This window comes from Vicugna pacos, unplaced genomic scaffold (assembly GCF_048564905.1).
Source record: "Vicugna pacos unplaced genomic scaffold, VicPac4 SAC-SAT, whole genome shotgun sequence".
Lineage (NCBI taxonomy): Eukaryota > Metazoa > Chordata > Mammalia > Artiodactyla > Camelidae > Vicugna > Vicugna pacos.
This window is the reverse complement of record NW_027328721.1, coordinates 52,342,697-52,365,740: the sequence shown is the minus strand read 5'-3', so window position 1 is coordinate 52,365,740 and position 23,044 is coordinate 52,342,697.

The window sequence follows — 23,044 nt, the reverse complement described above, 5'->3', positions numbered from 1 at the left end:
CATTGAGTGGGGGATCTCGAGAGACAACTCCACGCAGCTCTCTTCATTCACAGGTGTTCCCTGCTCGGGGAAGTCCGAGAAATACCTTCCCTGACCTTGGGGAGGCAGCCTCTGTCACTGGGATTTCTTGCAACCACCCCCCTAGCATTTCCTGGCACAGAGACATGAGGAAAACCCTCAGGGGAGACGAGCTCAGGCATTCCCTTCGAACCAACGCGCTGCCGACCGTTGGTGGAACCTCCCCACCCTCAGGATTCCGGAACCATTGTCATTGATTGGGGGAGCTCGAGAGACAACTCCACGCAGCTCTCTTCATTCACAGGTGTTCCCTGCTCGGGGAAGTCCGAGAAATAACTTCCCTGCCCTTGGGGAGGCAGCCTCTGTCACTGGGATTTCCTGCAACAACCCTTAGCATTCCCTGTCACAGAGACATGAGGAAATCCCTCAGGGGAGACGAGCACAGGCATTCCCTTAGAACCCATGTGCTGCCGACCGTTGGTTCAACCTCCCCACGCTCAGGATTCCGGAACCATTGTCACTGAGTGGGGTAGCTCGAGAGAAATCTCCACGCAGCTCTATTAAGTCACAGGTGTTCCCTGCTAAGGGAAGTGCGAGAAATACCTTCCCTGACCTTGGGGAGGCAGCCTCTGTCACTGGGATTTCCTGCAACCCCCCCTAACATTCCCTGGCAGAGAGACATGAGGAAAACCCTCAGGGGAGATGAGCACAGGCATTCCCTTACAACCCACGCGCTGCCGACGGTTGGTGGAACCTCCCCACGCTCAGGATTCCGGAACTATAGTCATTGAGTGGGGGATCTCGAGAGACAACTCCACGCAGCTCTCTTCAGTCACAGGTGTTCCCTGCTCGGGGAAGTCCGAGAAATAGCTTCCCTGACCTTGGGGAGGCAGCCTCTGTCACTGGGATTCCCTGCAAACACTCCTAGCATTCCCTGGCACAGAGACATGAGGAAAACCCTCAGGGGAGAACAGCTCATGCATTCCGTTGGAACCCACGCAGTGCCGACCGTTGGTGGAACCTCCTCACGCTCATTGTTCCGGAAAAATTGACAGTGCGTGGGGGAGCTCGAGAGACAACTCCACGCAGCTCTCTTCAGTCACAGCTGTTCCCTGTCCGGGGAAGTCCGAGAAATACCTTCTCTGACCTTGGGGAGGCAGCCTCTGTCACTGGGATTTGCTGCAAACCCCCCTAGCATTCCCTGGCACAGAGAAATTAGGAAAACCCTCAGGGGAGACCAGCTCAGGGATTCCGTTGGAACCCACGCGCTGCCGACCGTTGGTGGAACCTCCCCACGCTCAGGGTTCCGGAACCATTGTCAGTGCGTGAGGGAGCTCGAGAGACAACTCCACGCAGCTCTCTTCAGTCACAGGTGTTCCCTGCTCGGGGAAGTCCGAGAAATACCTTCCCTGACCTTGGGGAGGCAGCCTCTGTCACTGGGATTTTCTGCAACACCCCCTTGCATTCCCTGGCACAGAGACATGAGGAAAACCCTCAGGGGAGACGAGCACAGGCATTCCCTTAGAACCCACGCGCTGCCGACCGTTGATGGAACCTCCCCACGCTCAGGATTCCGGAACCATTGTCATTGAGTGGGGGACCTCGAGAGACAACTCGACGCAGCTCTCTTCAGTCACAGGTGTTCCCTGCTCGGGGAAGTCCGAGAAATAACTTCCCTGCCCTTGGGGAGTCAGCCTCTGTCACTGGGATTTCCTGCAACAACCCCTAGCATTCCCTGGCACAGAGACATGAGGAAAACCCTCAGGGGAGACGAGCACAGGCATTCCCTTAGAAACCACGCGCTGCCGATCGTTGGTGGAACCTCCCCACGCTCAGGATTCCGGAAACATTGTCATTGAGTGGGGGAGTTTGAGAGACAACTCGACGCAGCTCTCTTCAATCACAGGAGTTCCCTGCTCGGGGAAGTCCGAGAAATACCTTCCCTGACCATGGGGAGGCAGCCTCTGTCACTGGGATTTCCTGCAACCCCCCCTAGCATTCCCTGGCACAGAGACATGAAGAAAACCCTCAGGGGAGACGAGCACAAGCACTCCCTTAGAACCCAAGCGCTGCCTACCGTTGGTGGAACCTCCCCACGCTCAGGATTCCGGAACCATAGTCAATGAGTGGGGGATCTCGAGAGACAACTCCACGCAGCTCTCTTCAGTCACAGGTGTTCCCTGCTCGGGGAATTCCGAGAAATACCTTCCCTGACCTTGGGGAGGCAGCCTCTGTCACTGGGATTTCCTGCAAACCCTCCTAGCATTCCCTGGCACAGAGACATGAGGAAAACCCTCAGGGGAGACGAGCACAGGCATTCCCTTAGAAACCACGCGCTGCCGACCGTTGGTGGAACCTGCCCACGCTCAGGATTCTGGAACCATTGTCATTGAGTAGGGGAGCTCGGGAGACAACTCCACGCAGCTCTCTTCAGTCACAGGTGTTCCCTGCTCGGGGAAGTCTGAGAAATAACTTCCCTGACCTTGGGGAGGCAGCCTCTGTCACTGGGGATTCCTGCAACCCCCCCTAGCATTCCCTGGCACAGAGACATGAGGAAAACCCTCAGGGGAGACGAGCACATGCATTCCCATAGAACCCACGCGCTGCCGACCGTTGGTGGAACCTCCCCACGCTCAGGATTCCGGAACAATTGTCATTGAGTGGGGGATCTCGAGAGACAACTCCACGGAGCTCTCTTCATTCACAGGTGTTCCCTGCTCGGGGAAGTCCGAGAAATACCTTCCCTGACCTTGGGGAGGCAGCCTCTGTCACTGGGATTTCCTGCAACCCCCCCCTAGCATTTCCTGGCACAGAGACATGAGGAAAACCCTCAGGGGAGACGAGCTCAGGCATTCCCTTCGAACCAACGCGCTGCCGACCGTTGGTGGAACCTCCCCACCCTCAGGATTCCGGAACCATTGTCATTGATTGGGGGAGCTCGAGAGACAACTCCACGCAGCTCTCTTCAGTCACAGGTGTTCCCTGCTCGGGGAAGTCCGAGAAATAACTTCCCTGCCCTTGGGGAGGCAGCCTCTGTCACTGGGATTTCCTGCAACACCCCTTAGCATTCCCTGTCACAGAGACATGAGGAAATCCCACAGGGGAGACGAGCACAGGCATTCCCTTAGAACCCATGTGCTGCCGACCGTTGGTTCAACCTCCCCACGCTCAGGATTCCGGAACCATTGTCACTGAGTGGGGGAGCTCGAGAGAAATCTCCACGCAGCTCTATTCAGTCACAGGTGTTCCCTGCTAAGGGAAGTGCGAGAAATACCTTCCCTGACCTTGTGGAGGCAGCCTCTGTCACTGGGATTTCCTGCAACCACCCCTAACATTCCCTGGCAGAGAGACATGAGGAAAACCCTCAGGGGAGATGAGCACAGGCATTCCCTTACAACCCACGCGCTGCCGACGGTTGGTGGAACCTCCCCACGCTCAGGATTCCGGAACTATAGTCATTGAGTGGGGGATCTCGAGAGACAACTCCACGCAGCTCTCTTCAGTCACAGGTGTTCCCTGCTCGGGGAAGTCCGAGAAATAGCTTCCCTGACCTTGGGGAGGCAGCCTCTGTCACTGGGATTCCCTGCAAACACTCCTAGCATTCCCTGGCACAGAGACATGAGGAAAACCCTCAGGGGAGTACAGCTCATGCATTCCGTTGGAACCCACGCAGTGCCGACCGTTGGTGGAACCTCCTCACGCTCATTGTTCCGGAAAAATTGACAGTGCGTGGGGGAGCTCGAGAGACAACTCCACGCAGCTCTCTTCAGTCACAGCTGTTCCCTGTCCGGGGAAGTCCGAGAAATACCTTCCCTGACCTTGGGGAGGCAGCCTCTGTCACTGGGATTTGCTGCAAACCCCCCTAGCATTCCCTGGCACAGAGAAATTAGGAAAACCCTCAGGGGAGACCAGCTCAGGGATTCCGTTGGAACCCACGCGCTGCCGACCGTTGGTGGAACCTCCCCACGCTCAGGGTTCCGGAACCATTGTCAGTGCGTGAGGGAGCTCGAGAGACAACTCCACGCAGCTCTCTTCAGTCACAGGTGTTCCCTGCTCGGGGAAGTCCGAGAAATACCTTCCCTGACCTTGGGGAGGCAGCCTCTGTCACTGGGATTTTCTGCAACACCCCCTTGCATTCCCTGGCACAGAAACATGAGGAAAACCCTCAGGGGAGACGAGCACAGGCATTCCCTCAGAACCCACGCGCTGCCTACCGTTGATGGAACCTCCCCACGCTCAGAGTTCCGGAACCATTGTCAGTGCGTGGGGGAGCTCGAGAGACAACTCCACGCAGCTCTCTTCAGTCACAGGTGTTCCCTGTCCGGGGAAGTCCGAGAAATAGCTTCTCTGTCCTTGGGGAGGCAGCCTCTGTCACTGGGATTTCCTGCAAACCTCCCTAGCATTCCCTGGCACAGAGACATGAGGGAAACCCTCATGGGAGACGAGCACAGGCATTCCGTTAGAAACCACGCGCTGCCGACCGTTGATTCAAACTCCCCACGCTCAGGTTTACGGAACCATTGTCATTCAGTGGGGGAGCTCGTGAGACAACTCCAACTCCACGCAGCTTTCTTCAGTCACAGGTGTTCCCTGTCCGGGGAAGTCCGAGAAATAGCTTCTCTGACCTTGGGGAGGCAGCCTCTGTCACTGGGATTTCCTGCAAACCTCCCTAGCATTCCCTGGCACAGAGACATGAGGGAAACCCTCATGGGAGACGACCACAGGCATTCCGTTAGAACCCACGCGCTGCCGACCGTTGGTGGAACCTCCCCACGCTCAGGATTCCGGAAACATTGTCATTGAGTGGGGGAGCTCGAGAGAAAACTCCACGCAACTCTCTTCGGTCACAGGTGTTCCCTGCTCGGGGAAGTCCGAGAAATACCTTCCCTGACTTTGGGTAGGCAGCCTCTGTGACTAGGATTTCCTGCAAGCCCCCCTAGCATTCCCTGGCACAGAGACATGAGGAAAACCCTCAGGGGAGACGAGCACAGGCATTCCGTTAGAACCCACGCGCTGCCGACCTTTGGTGGAACCTCCCCACGCTCAGGATTCCGGAACCATTGTCATTGAGTGGGGGAGCTCGAGAGACAACTCCACGCAGCTCTCTTCAGTCACAGGTGTTCCCTGCTCGGGGAAGTCCGAGAAATAACTTCCCTGACCTTGGGGAGGCAGCCTCTGTCACTGGGATTTCCTGCAACCACCCCGAGCATTCCCTGGCACAGAGAAATGGGGAAAACCCTAAAGGGAGACGAGCACAGGCATTCCGTTAGAACCCACGCGCTGCCGACCGTTGGTGGAACCTCCCCACGCTCAGGGTTCCGGAACAATTGTCATTGACTGGGGGAGCTCGAGAGACAACTCCACGCAGCTCTCTTCAGTCACAGGTGTTCCCTGCTCGGGGAAGTCCGAGAAATACCTTCCCTGACCTTGGGGAGGCAGCCTCTGTCACTGGGATTTCCTGCAACCCCCCCTAGCATTCCCTGGCACAGAGACATGAGGAAAACCCTCAGGGAAGACGAGCACAGGCATTCCGTTAGAACACACTCGCTGCCGACGGTTGGTGGAACCTCCCCACGCTCAGGATTCCGGAAGCATTGTCATTGAGTGGGGGAGCTCGAGAGACAACTCCACGCAACTCTCTTCTGTCACAGGTGTTCCCTGCTCGGGAAGTCCGAGTAATACCTTCCCTGACCCTCTGGAGGCAGCCTCTGTCACTGGGATTTCCTGCAACCCCCCCTAGAATTCCCTGGCAGAGAGAAATGGGGAAAACCCTAAAGGGAGACGAGCACAGGCATTCCGTTAGAACCCACGCGCTGCCGACCGTTGGTGGAACCTCCCGACGCTCAGGGTTCCGGAACAATTGTCATTGAGTGGGGGAGCTCGAGAGACAACTCCACGCAGCTCTCTTCAGTCACAGGTGTTCCCTGCTCGGGGAAGTCCGAGAAATACCTTCCCTGACCTTGGGGAGGCAGCTTCTGTCACTGGGATTTCCTGCAACACCCCCTAGCATTCCCTGGCACAGAGACATGAGGAAAACCCTCAGGGGAGACGAGCACAGGCATTCCTTTAGAACCCACTCGCTGCCGACGGGTTTTGGAACCTCCACACCCTCAGGATTCCGGAAGCATTGTCATTGAGTGGGGGAGCTCGAGAGACAACTCCACGCAACTCTCTTCAGTCACAGGTGTTCCCTGCTCGGGGAAGTCCGAGAAATACCTTCCCTGACCTTGGGTAGGCAGCCTCTGTGACTAGGATTTCCTGCAACCCCCCCTAGCATTCCCTGGCACAGAGACATGAGGAAAACACTCAGGGGAGACGAGCACAGGCATTCCGTTAGAACCCACGCGCTGCCGACCGTTGGTGTAACCTCCCCACGCTCAGGATTCCGGAACCATTGTCATTGAGTGGGGGAGCTCGAGAGAAAACTCCACGCAACTCTCTTCGGTCACAGGTGTTCCCTGCTCGGGGAAGTCCGAGAAATACCTTCCCTGACCTTGGGTAGGCAGCCTCTGTGACTAGGATTTCCTGCAAGCCCCCCTAGCATTCCCTGGCACAGAGACATGAGGAAAACCCTCAGGGGAGACCAGCACAGGCATTCCGTTAGAACCCACGCGCTGCCGACCTTTGGTGGAACCTCCCCACGCTCAGGATTCCGGAACCATGGTCATTGAGTGGGGGAGCTCGAGAGACAACTCCACGCAGCTCTCTTCAGTCACAGGTTTTCCCTGCTCGGGGAAGTCCGAGAAAAACCTTCCCTGACCTTGGGGAGGCAGCCTCTGTCACTGGGATTTCCTGCAACCCCCCCTAGCATTCCCTGGCACAGAGAAATGGGGAAAACCCTAAAGGGAGACGAGCACAGGCATTCCGTTAGAACCCACGCGCTGCCGACAGTTGGTGGAACCTCCAAACGCTCAGTGTTCCGGAACAATTGTCATTGAGTGGGGGAGCTCGAGAGACAACTCCACACAACTCTCTTCAGTCACAGGTGTTCCCTGCTCGGGGAAGTCCGAGAAATACCTTCCCTGACCTTGGGGAGGCAGCCTCTGTCACTGGGATTTCCTGCAAACCCCCCTAGCATTCCCTGGCACAGAGACATGAGGAAAACCCTCAGGGGAGACGAGCACAGGCATTCCGTTAGAACCCACGCGCTGCCGACCGATGGTGGAACCTCCCCACGCTCAGGATTCCGGAAAAATCGTCATTGATTGGGGGAGCTAGAGAGACAACTCCACGCAGTTCTCTTCAGTCACAGGAGTTCCCTGCTCGGGGAAGTCCGATAAAAAACTTCCCTGACCTTGGGGAGGCAGCCTCTGTCACTGGGATTTCCTGCAACCCCCCCTAGCATTCCCTGGCACAGAGACATGAGGAAAACCATCAGGGGAGACGAGCACAGGCATTCCATTAAAACCCACGCGCTGCCGACCGTTGGTGGAACCTCCCCACGCTCAGGATTCCGGAACCACTGTCATTGAGTGGGGGAGCTCGAGAGACAACTCCACGAATCTCTCTTCAGTCACAGGTGTTCCCTGCTCGGGGAATTCCGAGAAATACCTTCCCTGAACTTGATGAGGCAGCCTCTCTCACTGGGATTTCCTGCAAACCCTCCTAGCATTCCCTGGCACAGAGAAATGAGGAAAACCCTCAGAGGAGACGAGCACAGGCACTCCCGTAGAAACCACACGCTGCCGACCGTTGGTGGAACCTCCCCACGCTCAGGATTCCGGAAAAATTGTCATTGAGTGGGGGAGCTAGAGAGACAACTCCACGCAGTTCTCTTCAGTCACAGGAGTTCCCTGCTCGGGGAAGTCAGAGAAATACCTTCCCTGACCTTGGGGAGGCAGCCTCTGTCACTGGGATTTCCTGCAACACCCCCTAGCATTCCCTGGCACAGAGACATGAGGAAAACCCTCAGGGGAGACGAGCACAGGCATTCCCTTAGAACCCACGCGCTGCCGACCGTTGGTGGATCCTCCCCACGCTCAGGATTCCAGAACAATTGTCATTGAGTGGGGGAGCTCGAGAGACAACTCCACGCAGCTCTCTTCAGTCACAGGTGTTCCCTGCTCGGGGAAGTCCGAGAAATACCTTCCCTGACCTTGGGGAGGCAGCCTCTGTCACTGGGATTTCCTGCAACACCCCCTAGCATTCCCTGGCACAGAGACATGAGGAAAACCCTCAAGGGAGACGAGCAGAGGCTTTCCCTTAAAACCCAGGCGCTGCCGACCGTTGGTGGATCATCCCCACGCTCAGGATTCCGGAACCATTGTAATTGAGTGGGGGAGCTCGAGAGACAACTCCACGCAGCTCTCTTCAGTCACAGGTGTTCCCTGCTTGGGGAAGTCCGAGAAATACCTTCCCTGAACTTGGGGAGGCAGCCTCTGTCCCTAGGATTTCCTGCAATACCCCCTAGCATTCCCTGGCACAGAGAAATGAGGAAAATCCTCAGGGGAGACGAGCACAGGCATTCCCTTAGAACCCACGCGCTGCCGACCGTTGGTGGAACCTCCCCACCCTCAGGATTCCGGAACCATTGTCATTGAGTGGGGGAGCTCGAGAGAAAACTCCACTCAGCTCTCTTCAGTCACAGGTGTTCCCTGCTCGGGGAAGTCAGAAAAATACCTTCCCTGACCTTGGAGAGGCAGCCCCTGTCACTGGGATTTCCTGCAACCCCCCCCAAGCATTCCCTGGCACAGAGACATCAGGAAAACCCTCAGGGGAGACGAGCACAAGCATTCCGTTAGAACCCACGCGCTGCCGACCGTTGGTGGAACCTCCCCACGCTCAGGATTCCGGAAACATTGTCATTGAGTGGGGGAGCTCGAGAGACAACTCCACGCAGCTCTCTTCAGTCACAGGTGTTCCCTGCTCCGGGAAGTCCGAGAAATACCTTCCCTGACCTTGGGGAGGCCGCCTCTGTCACTGGGATTTTCTGCAACACCCCCTATCATTCCCTGGCACAGAGAAATGAGGAAAACCCTCAGGGGAGACGAGCACAGGCATTCCGTTAGAACCCATGCGCTGCCGACCGTTGGTGGAACCTCCCCACGCTCAGGATTCCGGAATCATTGTCATTGAGTGGGGGAGTTCGAGAGACAACTCGACGAAGCTCTCTTCAGTCACTGGTGTTCCCTGCCCGGGGAAGTGCGAGAAATACCTTCCCTGACCTTGGGGAGGCAGCCTCTGTCACTGGGATTTCCTGCAACCCCCCTAGCATTCCCTGGCACAGAGACATGGGGAAAACCCTCAGGGGAGATGAGCACAGGCATTCCCTTAGAACCTACGCGCTGCCGACCGTTGGTGGAACCTCCCCACGCTCAGGATTCCGGAAACATTGTCATTGAGTGGGGGAGCTCGAGAGAAAACTCCACGCAGCTCTCTTCAGTCACAGGTGTTCCCTGCTCGGGGAATTCCGAGAAATACCTTCCCTGACCTTGGGGAGGCAGCCTCTATCACTGGGATTTCCTGCAACCCCCCCTAGCATTCCCTGGCACAGAGATATGAGGAAAACCATCAGGGGAGACGAGAACAGGCATTCCGTTAGAACCCACGCGCTGCCGACCGTTGGTGGAACCTCCCCTCGCTCAGGATTCCGGAATCATTGTCATTGAGTGGGGGAGTTCGAGAGACAACTCGACGCAGCTCTCTTCAGTCACTGGTGTTCCCTGCTCGGGGAAGTCCGAGAAATATCTTCCCTGACCTTGGGGAGGCAGCCTCTGTCACTGGGATTTCCTGCAACCACCCCTAGCATTCCCTGGCACAGAGACATGAGGAAAACCCTCAGGCGAGACGAGCACACGCATTCCCTTAGAACCCACGCGCTACCGACCGTTGGTGGAACATCCCCACGCTCAGGATTCCGGAAGCATTGTCATTCAGTGGGGGAGCTCGAGAGAAAACTCCACGTAGTTCTCATCAGTCACAGGTGTTCCCTGCTCGGGGAAGTCCAAGAAATACCTTCCCTGACCTTGGGGAGGCAGCCTCTGTCACTGGGATTTCCTGCAAACCCTCCTAGCATTCCCTGGCACAGAGACATGAGGAAAACCCTCAGGGGAGACGAGCACAGGCATTCCCTTAGAAACCACGTGCTGCCGACCGTTGGTGGAACCTCACCACGCTCAGGATTCCGAAAACATTGTCATTGAGTGGGGGAGCTCGAGAGATAACTCCACGCATCTCTCTTCAGTCAGAGGTGTTCCCCGCAGGTTGAATTCCGAGAAATACCTTCCCGGACGTTGGGGAGGCCGCCTCTGTCACTGGGATTTCCTGCAAACCCCCTAGCATTCCTTGGCACAAAGACTTGAGGAAAACCCTCAGGGGAGGCGAGCACAGGCATTCCGTTAGAACCCACGCGCTGAAGACCGTTGGTGGAACCTCCCCACGCTCAGGATTCCGGAACCATTGTCATTGAGTGGGGGAGCTCGAGAGACAACACCACGCAGCTCTCTTCAGTCACTGGTGTTCCCTGCCCGAGGAAATGCGAGATATACATTCCCTGACCTTGGGGAGGCAGCCTCTGTCACTGGGATTTCCTGCAACCCCCCCCTAGCTTTCCCTGGCACAGAGACATGAGTAAAACCCTCAGGGGTGACGAGCACAGGCATTCCCTTAGAACCCACGCGCTGCCGTCCGTTGGTGGAACCTCCCCACGCTCGGGATTCCGGAACAATTGTCATTGTGTGGGGGAGCTCGAGAGACAACACCACGCAGCTCTCTTCAGTCACAGGTGTTCCCCGCTCGGGGAAGTCCGAGAAATAACTTCCCTGACCTTGGGGAGGCAGACTCTGTCACTGGGATTTCCTGCAACCCACCCTAGCATTCCCTGGCACAGAGATATGTGGAAAACCCTCAGGGGAGACGAGCACAGGCATTCCGTTAGAACCCACGCGCTGCCGACCGTTGGTGGAACCTCTCCACGCTCAGTATTCCGGAATCATTTTCATTGAGTGGGGGAGCTCGAGAGACAACACCACGCAGCTCTCTTCAGTCACAGGTTTTCCCTGCTGGGGGAAGTCCCAGAAATACCGTCCCTGACCTTGGGGAGGCAGCCTCTGTCACTGGGATTTCCTGCAAACCCTCCTAGCATTCCCTGGCACAGAGACATGAGGAAAACCCTCAGGGGAGACGAGCACAGGCATTCCCTTAGAAACCACGTGCTGCCGACCGTTGGTGGAACCTCACCACGCTCAGGATTCCGAAAACATTGTCATTGAGTGGGGGAGCTCGAGAGATAACTCCACGCATCTCTCTTCAGTCAGAGGTGTTCCCCGCAGGTTGAATTCCGAGAAATACCTTCCCGGACGTTGGGGAGGCCGCCTCTGTCACTGGGATTTCCTGCAAACCCCCTAGCATTCCTTGGCACAAAGACTTGAGGAAAACCCTCAGGGGAGGCGAGCACAGGCATTCCGTTAGAACCCACGCGCTGAAGACCGTTGGTGGAACCTCCCCACGCTCAGGATTCCGGAACCATTGTCATTGAGTGGGGGAGCTCGAGAGACAACACCACGCAGCTCTCTTCAGTCACTGGTGTTCCCTGCCCGAGGAAATGCGAGATATACATTCCCTGACCTTGGGGAGGCAGCCTCTGTCACTGGGATTTCCTGCAACCCCCCCCTAGCTTTCCCTGGCACAGAGACATGAGTAAAACCCTCAGGGGTGACGAGCACAGGCATTCCCTTAGAACCCACGCGCTGCCGTCCGTTGGTGGAACCTCCCCACGCTCGGGATTCCGGAACAATTGTCATTGTGTGGGGGAGCTCGAGAGACAACACCACGCAGCTCTCTTCAGTCACAGGTGTTCCCCGCTCGGGGAAGTCCGAGAAATAACTTCCCTGACCTTGGGGAGGCAGACTCTGTCACTGGGATTTCCTGCAACCCACCCTAGCATTCCCTGGCACAGAGATATGTGGAAAACCCTCAGGGGAGACGAGCACAGGCATTCCGTTAGAACCCACGCGCTGCCGACCGTTGGTGGAACCTCTCCACGCTCAGTATTCCGGAATCATTTTCATTGAGTGGGGGAGCTCGAGAGACAACACCACGCAGCTCTCTTCAGTCACAGGTTTTCCCTGCTGGGGGAAGTCCCAGAAATACCGTCCCTGACCTTGGGGAGGCAGCCTCTGTCACTGGGATTTCCTGCAACCCCCCCTAGCATTCCCTGGCACAGAGATATGTGGAAAAAAATCAGGGGAGACGAGAACAGGCATTCCGTTAGAACCCACGCGCTGCCGACCGTTGGTGGAACCTCCCCACGCTCAGGATTCCGGAATCATTGTCATTGAGTGGGGGAGTTCGAGAGACAACTCGACGCAGCTCTCTTCAGTCACTGGTGTTCCCTGCCCGGGGAAGTGCGAGAAATACCTTCCCTGACCTTGAGGAGGCAGCCTCTGTCACTGGGATTTCCTACAACCTCCCCTAGCACTCCCTGGCACAGAGACATGAGGAAAACCCTCAGGGGAGACGAGCACAGGCATTCCCTTAGAACCAACGCGCTGCCGACCGTTGGTGGAACCTCCCCACGCTCAGGATTCCGGAAACATTGTCATTGAGTGGGGGAGCTCGAGAGAAAACTACACGCAGCTCTCTTCAGTCACAGGTGTTCCCTGCTCGGGGAAGTCCGAGAAATACCTTCCCTGACCTTGGGGAGGCAGCCTCTGTCACTGGGATTTCCTACAACCCCCCCTAGCATTTCCTGGCACAGAGATATGAGGAAAACCATCAGGGGAGACGAGAACAGGCAATCCGTTAGAACCCACGCGCTGCCGACCGTTGGTGGAACCTCCTCACGCTCAGGATTCCGGAACCATTGTCATTGAGTGGGGGATTTCGAGAGACAACTCGACGCAGCTCTCTTCAGTCACTGGTGTTCCCTGCCCGAGGAAGTGCGAGATATACATTCCCTGACCTTGGGGAGGCAGCCTCTGTCACTGGGATTTCCTGCAACCCCCCCTAGCATTCCCTGGCACAGAGACATGAGGAAAACCCTCAGGGGAGACGAGCACAGGCATTCCCTTAGAACCAACGCGCTGCCGACCGTTGGTGGAACCTCCCCAAGCTCAGGATTCCGGAAACATTGTCATTGAGTGGGGGAGCTTGAGAGAAAACTCCACGCAGCTCTCTTCAGTCACAGGTGTTCCCTGCTTGGGGAAGTCCGAGAAATACCTTCCCTGACCTTGGGGAGGCAGCCCCTGTCACTGGGATTTCCTGCAACCCCCCCTAGCATTCCCTGGCACAGAGATATGAGGAAAACCATCAGGGGAGACGAGCACAGGCATTCCCTTAGAACCCACGCGCTGCCGACCGTTGGTGGAACCTCCCCACGCTCAGTATTCCGGAATCATTGTCATTGAGTGGGGGAGTTCGAGAGACAACTCGACGCAGCTCTCTTCACTCACAGGTGTTCCCTGCTCGGTTAAGGGCGAGAAATACCTTCCCTGTCCTTGGGGAGGCAGCCTCTGTCACTGGGATTTCCTGCAACCCTCCCCCCAGCATTCCCTGGCACAGAGACATGAGGAAAACCCTCAGGGGAGACGAGCACAGGCATTCCGTTAGAACCAACTCGCTGCCGACCATTGGTGGATCCTCCCCACGCTCATGATTCCAGAAACATTGTCATTGAGTGGGGGAGCTCGAGAGACAACTCCACGCAGCTCTCTTCAGTCACAGGTGTTCCCTGCTCGGGGAAGTCCGAGAAATAACTTCCCTGAACTTGGGGAGGCAGCCTCGGTCACTGGGATTTCCTGCAACACCCCCTTGCATTCCCTGGCACAGAGACATGAGGAAAACCCTCAGGGGAGACGAGCACAGGCATTCCCTTAGAACCCACGCGCTGCCGACCGTTGGTGGAACCTCCCCACGCTCAGTATTCCGGAATCATTGTCATTGAGTGGGGGAGTTCGAGAGACAACTCGACGCAGCTCTCTTCAGTCACAGGTGTTCCCTGCTCGGTTAAGGGCGAGAAATACATTCCCTGTCCTTGGGGAGGCAGCCTCTGTCACTGGGATTTCCTGCAACCCCCCCCCAGCATTCCCTGGCACAGAGACATGAGGAAAACACTCAGGGGAGACGAGCACAGGCATTCCGTTAGAACCAACTCGCTGCCGACCATTGGTGGATCCTCCCCACGCTCATGATTCCAGAAACATTGTCATTGAGTGGGGGAGCTCGAGAGACAACTCCACGCAGCTCTATTCAGTCACAGGTGTTCCCTGCTCTGGGAAGTCCGAGAAATAGCTTCCCTGACCTTGGGGAGGCAGCCTTTGTCACTGGGATTTCCTACAAACCCCCCTTGCATTCCCTGGCACAGAGACATGAGGAAAACCCTCAGGGGAGACTAGCACAGGCATTCCCTTAGAACACACGCGCTGCCGACCGTTGGTGAAACCTCCACACGTTCAGGATTCCGGAACCATTGTCATTGAGTGTGGGAGCTCGAGAGAAAACCACGCAGCTCTCTTCAGTCACAGGTGTTCCCTGCTCAGGGAAGTCCGAGAAATACCTTCCCTGACCTTGGGGAGGCAGCCTCTGTCACTGGGATTTCCTGCAACACCCCCTAGCATTCCCTGGCACAGAGACATGAGGAAAACCCTCAAGGGAGACGAGCAGAGGCTTTCCCTTAAAACCCAGGCGCTGCCGACCGTTGGTGGATCATCCCCACGCTCAGGATTCCGGAACCATTGTAATTGAGTGGGGGAGCTCGAGAGACAACTCCACGCAGCTCTCTTCAGTCACAGGTGTTCCCTGCTTGGGGAAGTCCGAGAAATACCTTCCCTGAACTTGGGGAGGCAGCCTCTGTCCCTAGGATTTCCTGCAATACCCCCTAGCATTCCCTGGCACAGAGAAATGAGGAAAATCCTCAGGGGAGACGAGCACAGGCATTCCCTTAGAACCCACGCGCTGCCGACCGTTGGTGGAACCTCCCCACCCTCAGGATTCCGGAACCATTGTCATTGAGTGGGGGAGCTCGAGAGAAAACTCCACTCAGCTCTCTTCAGTCACAGGTGTTCCCTGCTCGGGGAAGTCAGAAAAATACCTTCCCTGACCTTGGGGAGGCAGCCCCTGTCACTGGGATTTCCTGCAACCCCCCCCAAGCATTCCCTGGCACAGAGACATCAGGAAAACCCTCAGGGGAGACGAGCACAAGCATTCCGTTAGAACCCACGCGCTGCCGACCGTTGGTGGAACCTCCCCACGCTCAGGATTCCGGAAACATTGTCATTGAGTGGGGGAGCTCGAGAGACAACTCCACGCAGCTCTCTTCAGTCACAGGTGTTCCCTGCTCCGGGAAGTCCGAGAAATACCTTCCCTGACCTTGGGGAGGCCGCCTCTGTCACTGGGATTTTCTGCAACACCCCCTATCATTCCCTGGCACAGAGAAATGAGGAAAACCCTCAGGGGAGACGAGCACAGGCATTCCGTTAGAACCCATGCGCTGCCGACCGTTGGTGGAACCTCCCCACGCTCAGGATTCCGGAATCATTGTCATTGAGTGGGGGAGTTCGAGAGACAACTCGACGAAGCTCTCTTCAGTCACTGGTGTTCCCTGCCCGGGGAAGTGCGAGAAATACCTTCCCTGACCTTGGGGAGGCAGCCTCTGTCACTGGGATTTCCTGCAACCCCCCTAGCATTCCCTGGCACAGAGACATGGGGAAAACCCTCAGGGGAGATGAGCACAGGCATTCCCTTAGAACCTACGCGCTGCCGACCGTTGGTGGAACCTCCCCACGCTCAGGATTCCGGAAACATTGTCATTGAGTGGGGGAGCTCGAGAGAAAACTCCACGCAGCTCTCTTCAGTCACAGGTGTTCCCTGCTCGGGGAATTCCGAGAAATACCTTCCCTGACCTTGGGGAGGCAGCCTCTATCACTGGGATTTCCTGCAACCCCCCCTAGCATTCCCTGGCACAGAGATATGAGGAAAACCATCAGGGAAGACGAGAACAGGCATTCCGTTAGAACCCACGCGCTGCCGACCGTTGGTGGAACCTCCCCTCGCTCAGGATTCCGGAATCATTGTCATTGAGTGGGGGAGTTCGAGAGACAACTCGACGCAGCTCTCTTCAGTCACTGGTGTTCCCTGCTCGGGGAAGTCCGAGAAATATCTTCCCTGACCTTGGGGAGGCAGCCTCTGTCACTGGGATTTCCTGCAACCACCCCTAGCATTCCCTGGCACAGAGACATGAGGAAAACCCTCAGGCGAGACGAGCACACGCATTCCCTTAGAACCCACGCGCTACCGACCGTTGGTGGAACATCCCCACGCTCAGGATTCCGGAAGCATTGTCATTCAGTGGGGGAGCTCGAGAGAAAACTCCACGTAGTTCTCATCAGTCACAGGTGTTCCCTGCTCGGGGAAGTCCAAGAAATACCTTCCCTGACCTTGGGGAGGCAGCCTCTGTCACTGGGATTTCCTGCAAACCCTCCTAGCATTCCCTGGCACAGAGACATGAGGAAAACCCTCAGGGGAGACGAGCACAGGCATTCCCTTAGAAACCACGTAAAGCCGACCGTTGGTGGAACCTCACCACGCTCAGGATTCCGGAAACATTGTCATTGAGTGGGGGAGCTCGAGAGATAACTCCACGCATCTCTCTTCAGTCAGAGGTGTTACCCGCAGGTTGAAGTCCGAGAAATACCTTCCCGGACGTTGGGGAGGCCGCCTCTGTCACTGGGATTTCCTGCAAACCCCCTAGCATTCCTTGGCACAAAGACTTGAGGAAAACCCTCAGGGGAGGCGAGCACAGGCATTCCGTTAGAACCCACGCGCTGAAGACCGTTGGTGGAACCTCCCCACGCTCAGGATTCCGGAACCATTGTCATTGAGTGGGGGAGCTCGAGAGACAACACCACGCAGCTCTCTTCAGTCACTGGTGTTCCCTGCCCGAGGAAATGCGAGATATACATTCCCTGACCTTGGGGAGGCAGCCTCTGTCACTGGGATTTCCTGCAACCCCCCCCTAGCTTTCCCTGGCACAGAGACATGAGTAAAACCCTCAGGGGTGACGAGCACAGGCATTCCCTTAGAACCCACGCGCTGCCGTCCGTTGGTGGAACCTCCCCACGCTCGGGATTCCGGAACAATTGTCATTGTGTGGGGGAGCTCGAGAGACAACACCACGCAGCTCTCTTCAGTCACAGGTGTTCCCCGCTCGGGGAAGTCCGAGAAATAACTTCCCTGACCTTGGGGAGGCAGACTCTGTCACTGGGATTTCCTGCAACCCACCCTAGCATTCCCTGGCACAGAGATATGTGGAAAACCCTCAGGGGAGACGAGCACAGGCATTCCGTTAGAACCCACGCGCTGCCGACCGTTGGTGGAACCTCTCCACGCTCAGTATTCCGGAATCATTTTCATTGAGTGGGGGAGCTCGAGAGACAACACCACGCAGCTCTCTTCAGTCACAGGTTTTCCCTGCTGGGGGAAGTCCCAGAAATACCGTCCCTGACCTTGGGGAGGCAGCCTCTGTCACTGGGATTTCCTGCAACCCCCCCTAGCATTCCCTGGCACAGAGATATGTGGAAAAAAATCAGGGGAGACGAGAACAGGCATTCCGTTAGAACCCACGCGCTGCCGACCGTTGGTGGAACCTCCCCACGCTCAGGATTCCGGAATCATTGTCATTGAGTGGGGGAGTTCGAGAGACAACTCGACGCAGCTCTCTTCAGTCACTGGTGTTCCCTGCCCGGGGAAGTGCGAGAAATACCTTCCCTGAACTTGAGGAGGCAGCCTCTGTCACTGGGATTTCCTACAACCTCCCCTAGCACTCCCTGGCACAGAGACATGAGGAAAACCCTCAGGGGAGACGAGCACAGGCATTCCCTTAGAACCAACGCGCTGCCGACCGTTGGTGGAACCTCCCCACGCTCAGGATTCCGGAAACATTGTCATTGAGTGGGGGAGCTCGAGAGAAAACTACACGCAGCTCTCTTCAGTCACAGGTGTTCCCTGCTCGGGGAAGTCCGAGAAATACCTTCCCTGACCTTGGGGAGGCAGCCTCTGTCACTGGGATTTCCTACAACCCCCCCTAGCATTTCCTGGCACAGAGATATGAGGAAAACCATCAGGGGAGACGAGAACAGGCAATCCGTTAGAACCCACGCGCTGCCGACCGTTGGTGGAACCTCCTCACGCTCAGGATTCCGGAACCATTGTCATTGAGTGGGGGATTTCGAGAGACAACTCGACGCAGCTCTCTTCAGTCACTGGTGTTCCCTGCCCGAGGAAGTGCGAGATATACATTCCCTGACCTTGGGGAGGCAGCCTCTGTCACTGGGATTTCCTGCAACCCCCCCTAGCATTCCCTGGCACAGAGACATGAGGAAAACCCTCAGGGGAGACGAGCACAGGCATTCCCTTAGAACCAACGCGCTGCCGACCGTTGGTGGAACCTCCCCAAGCTCAGGATTCCGGAAACATTGTCATTGAGTGGGGGAGCTTGAGAGAAAACTCCACGCAGCTCTCTTCAGTCACAGGTGTTCCCTGCTTGGGGAAGTCCGAGAAATACCTTCCCTGACCTTGGGGAGGCAGCCCCTGTCACTGGGATTTCCTGCAACCCCCCCTAGCATTCCCTGGCACAGAGATATGAGGAAAACCATCAGGGGAGACGAGCACAGGCATTCCCTTAGAACCCACGCGCTGCCGACCGTTGGTGGAACCTCCCCACGCTCAGTATTCCGGAATCATTGTCATTGAGTGGGGGAGTTCGAGAGACAACTCGACGCAGCTCTCTTCACTCACAGGTGTTCCCTGCTCGGTTAAGGGCGAGAAATACCTTCCCTGTCCTTGGGGAGGCAGCCTCTGTCACTGGGATTTCCTGCAACCCTCCCCCCAGCATTCCCTGGCACAGAGACATGAGGAAAACCCTCAGGGGAGACGAGCACAGGCATTCCGTTAGAACCAACTCGCTGCCGACCATTGGTGGATCCTCCCCACGCTCATGATTCCAGAAACATTGTCATTGAGTGGGGGAGCTCGAGAGACAACTCCACGCAGCTCTCTTCAGTCACAGGTGTTCCCTGCTCGGGGAAGTCCGAGAAATAACTTCCCTGAACTTGGGGAGGCAGCCTCGGTCACTGGGATTTCCTGCAACACCCCCTTGCATTCCCTGGCACAGAGACATGAGGAAAACCCTCAGGGGAGACGAGCACAGGCATTCCCTTAGAACCCACGCGCTGCCGACCGTTGGTGGAACCTCCCCACGCTCAGTATTCCGGAATCATTGTCATTGAGTGGGGGAGTTCGAGAGACAACTCGACGCAGCTCTCTTCAGTCACAGGTGTTCCCTGCTCGGTTAAGGGCGAGAAATACATTCCCTGTCCTTGGGGAGGCAGCCTCTGTCACTGGGATTTCCTGCAACCCCCCCCCAGCATTCCCTGGCACAGAGACATGAGGAAAACACTCAGGGGAGACGAGCACAGGCATTCCGTTAGAACCAACTCGCTGCCGACCATTGGTGGATCCTCCCCACGCTCATGATTCCAGAAACATTGTCATTGAGTGGGGGAGCTCGAGAGACAACTCCACGCAGCTCTATTCAGTCACAGGTGTTCCCTGCTCTGGGAAGTCCGAGAAATAGCTTCCCTGACCTTGGGGAGGCAGCCTTTGTCACTGGGATTTCCTACAAACCCCCCTTGCATTCCCTGGCACAGAGACATGAGGAAAACCCTCAGGGGAGACTAGCACAGGCATTCCCTTAGAACCCACGCGCTGCCGACCGTTGGTGAAACCTCCACACGTTCAGGATTCCGGAACCATTGTCATTGAGTGTGGGAGCTCGAGAGAAAACCACGCAGCTCTCTTCAGTCACAGGTGTTCCCTGCTCAGGGAAGTCCGAGAAATACCTTCCCTGACCTTGGGGAGGCAGCCTCTGTCACTGGGATTTCCTGCAACCCCCCCCAGCATTCCCTGGCACAGAGATATGAGGAAAACCATCAGGGTAGTCGAGCACAGGCATTCCGTTAGAACCCACGCGCTGCCGACCGTTGGTGGAACCTCCCCACGCTCAGGATTCCGGAAACCTAGTCACTGAGTGGGGGATCTCGAGAGAAAACTCCACGCAGCTCTCTTCAGTCACAGGTGTTCCCTGTCCGGGGAAGTCCGAGAAATACCTTCCCTGACCTTGGGGAGGCAGCCTCGGCAACTGCGATTTGCTGCAACACCCCCTAGCATTCCCTGGCACAGAGACATGAGGAAAACCCTCAGGGGAGACGAGCACAGGCATTGCGTTAAAACCCACGCGCTGCCGACCGTTGGTGGAACCTCCCCACGCTCAGGATTCCGGAACAATTGTCATTGAGTGGGGGAGTTCGAGAGACAACTCGACGCAGCTCTCTTCAGTCACAGGTGTTCCCTGCTCAGGGAAGTGCGAGAAATAACTTCCCTGACCTTGGGGAGGCAGCCTCTGTCACTGGGATTTCCTGCAACCCCCCTTAGCATTCCCTGGCACAGAGACATGAGGAAAACCCTCAGGGGTGACGAGCACAGGCATTCCCTTAGAACCCACGCGCTGCCGACCCTTGGTGGAACCTCCCCGCGCTCGGGATTCCGGAAAAATTGTCATTGTGTGGGGGAGCTCGAGAGACAACACCACGCAGCTCTCTTCAGTCACAGGTGTTCCCTGCTCGGGGAAGTCCGAGAAATAACTTCCCTGACCTTGGGGAGGCAGCCTCGGTCACTGGGATTTCCTGAAACACCCCCTTGCATTCCCTGGCACAGAGACATGAGGAAAACCCTCAGGGGAGACGAGCACAGGCATTCCCTTAGAACCCACGCGCTGCCGACCGTTGGTGAAACCTCCACACGTTCAGGATTCCGGAACCATTGTCATTGAGTGTGGGAGCTCGAGAGAAAACTCCACGCAGCTCTCTTCAGTCACAGGTGTTCCCTGCTCAGGGAAGTCCGAGAAATACCTTCCCTGACCTTGGGGAGGCAGCCTCGGCAACTGCGATTTGCTGCAACACCCCCTAGCATTCCCTGGCACAGAGACATGAGGAAAACCCTCAGGGGAGACGAGCACAGGCATTGCGTTAAAACCCACGCGCTGCCGACCGTTGGTGGAACCTCCCCACGCTCAGGATTCCGGAACCATTGTCATTGAGTGGGGGAGCTCGAGAGAAAACTCCAAGCAGCTCTCTTCAGTCACAGGTATTCCCTGCAGGGGGAAGTAAGGGAAATAACTTCTCTGACTTTGGGGAGGCAGCCTCTGTCACTGTGATTTCCTGCAACTCCCCCTAACATTCCCTGGCACAGAGATATGAGGAAAACCATCAGGGGATACGAGCACAGGCATTCCGTTAGAACCCACACGCTGCCGACCGTTGGTGGAACCTCCCCACGCTCAGGATTCCGGAACCATTGTCATTGAGTGGGGGAGCTCGAGAGACAACTCCACGCAGCTCTCTTCAGTCACAGGTGTTCCCTGCTCGGGGAAGTCCGAGAAATACCTTCCCTGACCTTGGGGAGGCAGCCTCTGTCACTGGAATTTCCTGCAACCCCCCCTAGCATTCCCTGGCACAGAGAAATGGGGAAAACCCTCAGGCGAGACGAGCACACGCATTCCCTTAGAACCCACGCGCTGCCGACCTTTGGTGGAACCTCCCCACGCTCAGGATTCCGGAACCATTGTCATTGAGTGGGGGAGCTCGAGAGACAACTCCACGCAGCTCTCTTCAGTCACAGGTGTTCCCTGCTCGGGGAAGTCCGAGAAATACCTTCCCTGACCTTGGGGAGGCAGCCTCTGTCACTGGGATTTCCTGCAACCCCCCCTAGCATTCCCTGGCACAGAGAAATGGGGAAAACCCTAAAGGGAGACGAGCACAGGCATTCCGTTAGAACCCACGCGCTGCCGACCGTTGGTGGAACCTCCCCACGCTCAGGGTTCCGGAACAATTGTCATTGAGTGGGGGAGCTCGAGAGACAACTCCACGCAGCTCTCTTCAGTCACAGGTGTTCCCTGCTCGGGGAAGTCCGAGAAATACCTTCCCTGACCTTGGGGAGGCAGCCTCTGTCACTGGGATTTCCTGCAACCCCCCCTAGCATTCCCTGGCACAGAGACATGAGGAAAACCCTCAGGGAAGACGAGCACAGGCATTCCGTTAGAACCCACTCGCTGCCGACGGTTGGTGGAACCTCCCCACGCTCAGGATTCCGGAAGCATTGTCATTGAGTGGGGGAGCTCGAGAGACAACTCCACGCAACTCTCTTCTGTCACAGGTGTTCCCTGCTCGGGAAGTCCGAGTAATACCTTCCCTGACCCTCTGGAGGCAGCCTCTGTCACTGGGATTTCCTGCAACCCCCCCTAGCATTCCCTGGCACAGAGACATGAGGAAAACTCTCAGGGGAGACGAGCACAGGCATTCCGTTAGAACCCACGCGCTGCCGACCGTTGGTGGAACCTCCCCACGCTCAGGATTCCGGAACCATTGTCATTGAGTGGGGGAGCTCGAGAGACAACTCCACGCAGCTCTCTTCAGTCACAGGTTTTCCCTGCTCGGGGAAGTCCGAGAAACACCTTCCCTGAACTTGGGGAGGCAGCCTCTGTCACCGGGATTTCCTGCAACCCCCCCTAGAATTCCCTGGCAGAGAGAAATGGGGAAAACCCTAAAGGGAGACGAGCACAGGCATTCCGTTAGAACCCACGCGCTGCCGACCGTTGGTGGAACCTCCCGACGCTCAGGGTTCCGGAACAATTGTCATTGATTGGGGGAGCTCGAGAGACAACTCCACGCAGCTCTCTTCAGTCACAGGTGTTCCCTGCTCGGGGAAGTCCGAGAAATACCTTCCCTGACCTTGGGGAGGCAGCCTCTGTCACTGGGATTTCCTGCAACACCCCCTAGCATTCCCTGGCACAGAGAAATGAGGAAAACCTTCAGGGGAGACGAGCACAGGCATTCCTTTAGAACCCACTCGCTGCCGACGGGTTTTGGAACCTCCCCACGCTCAGGATTCCGGAAGCATTGTCATTGAGTGGGGGAGCTCGAGAGACAACTCCACGCAACTCTCTTCAGTCACAGGTGTTCCCTGCTCGGGGAAG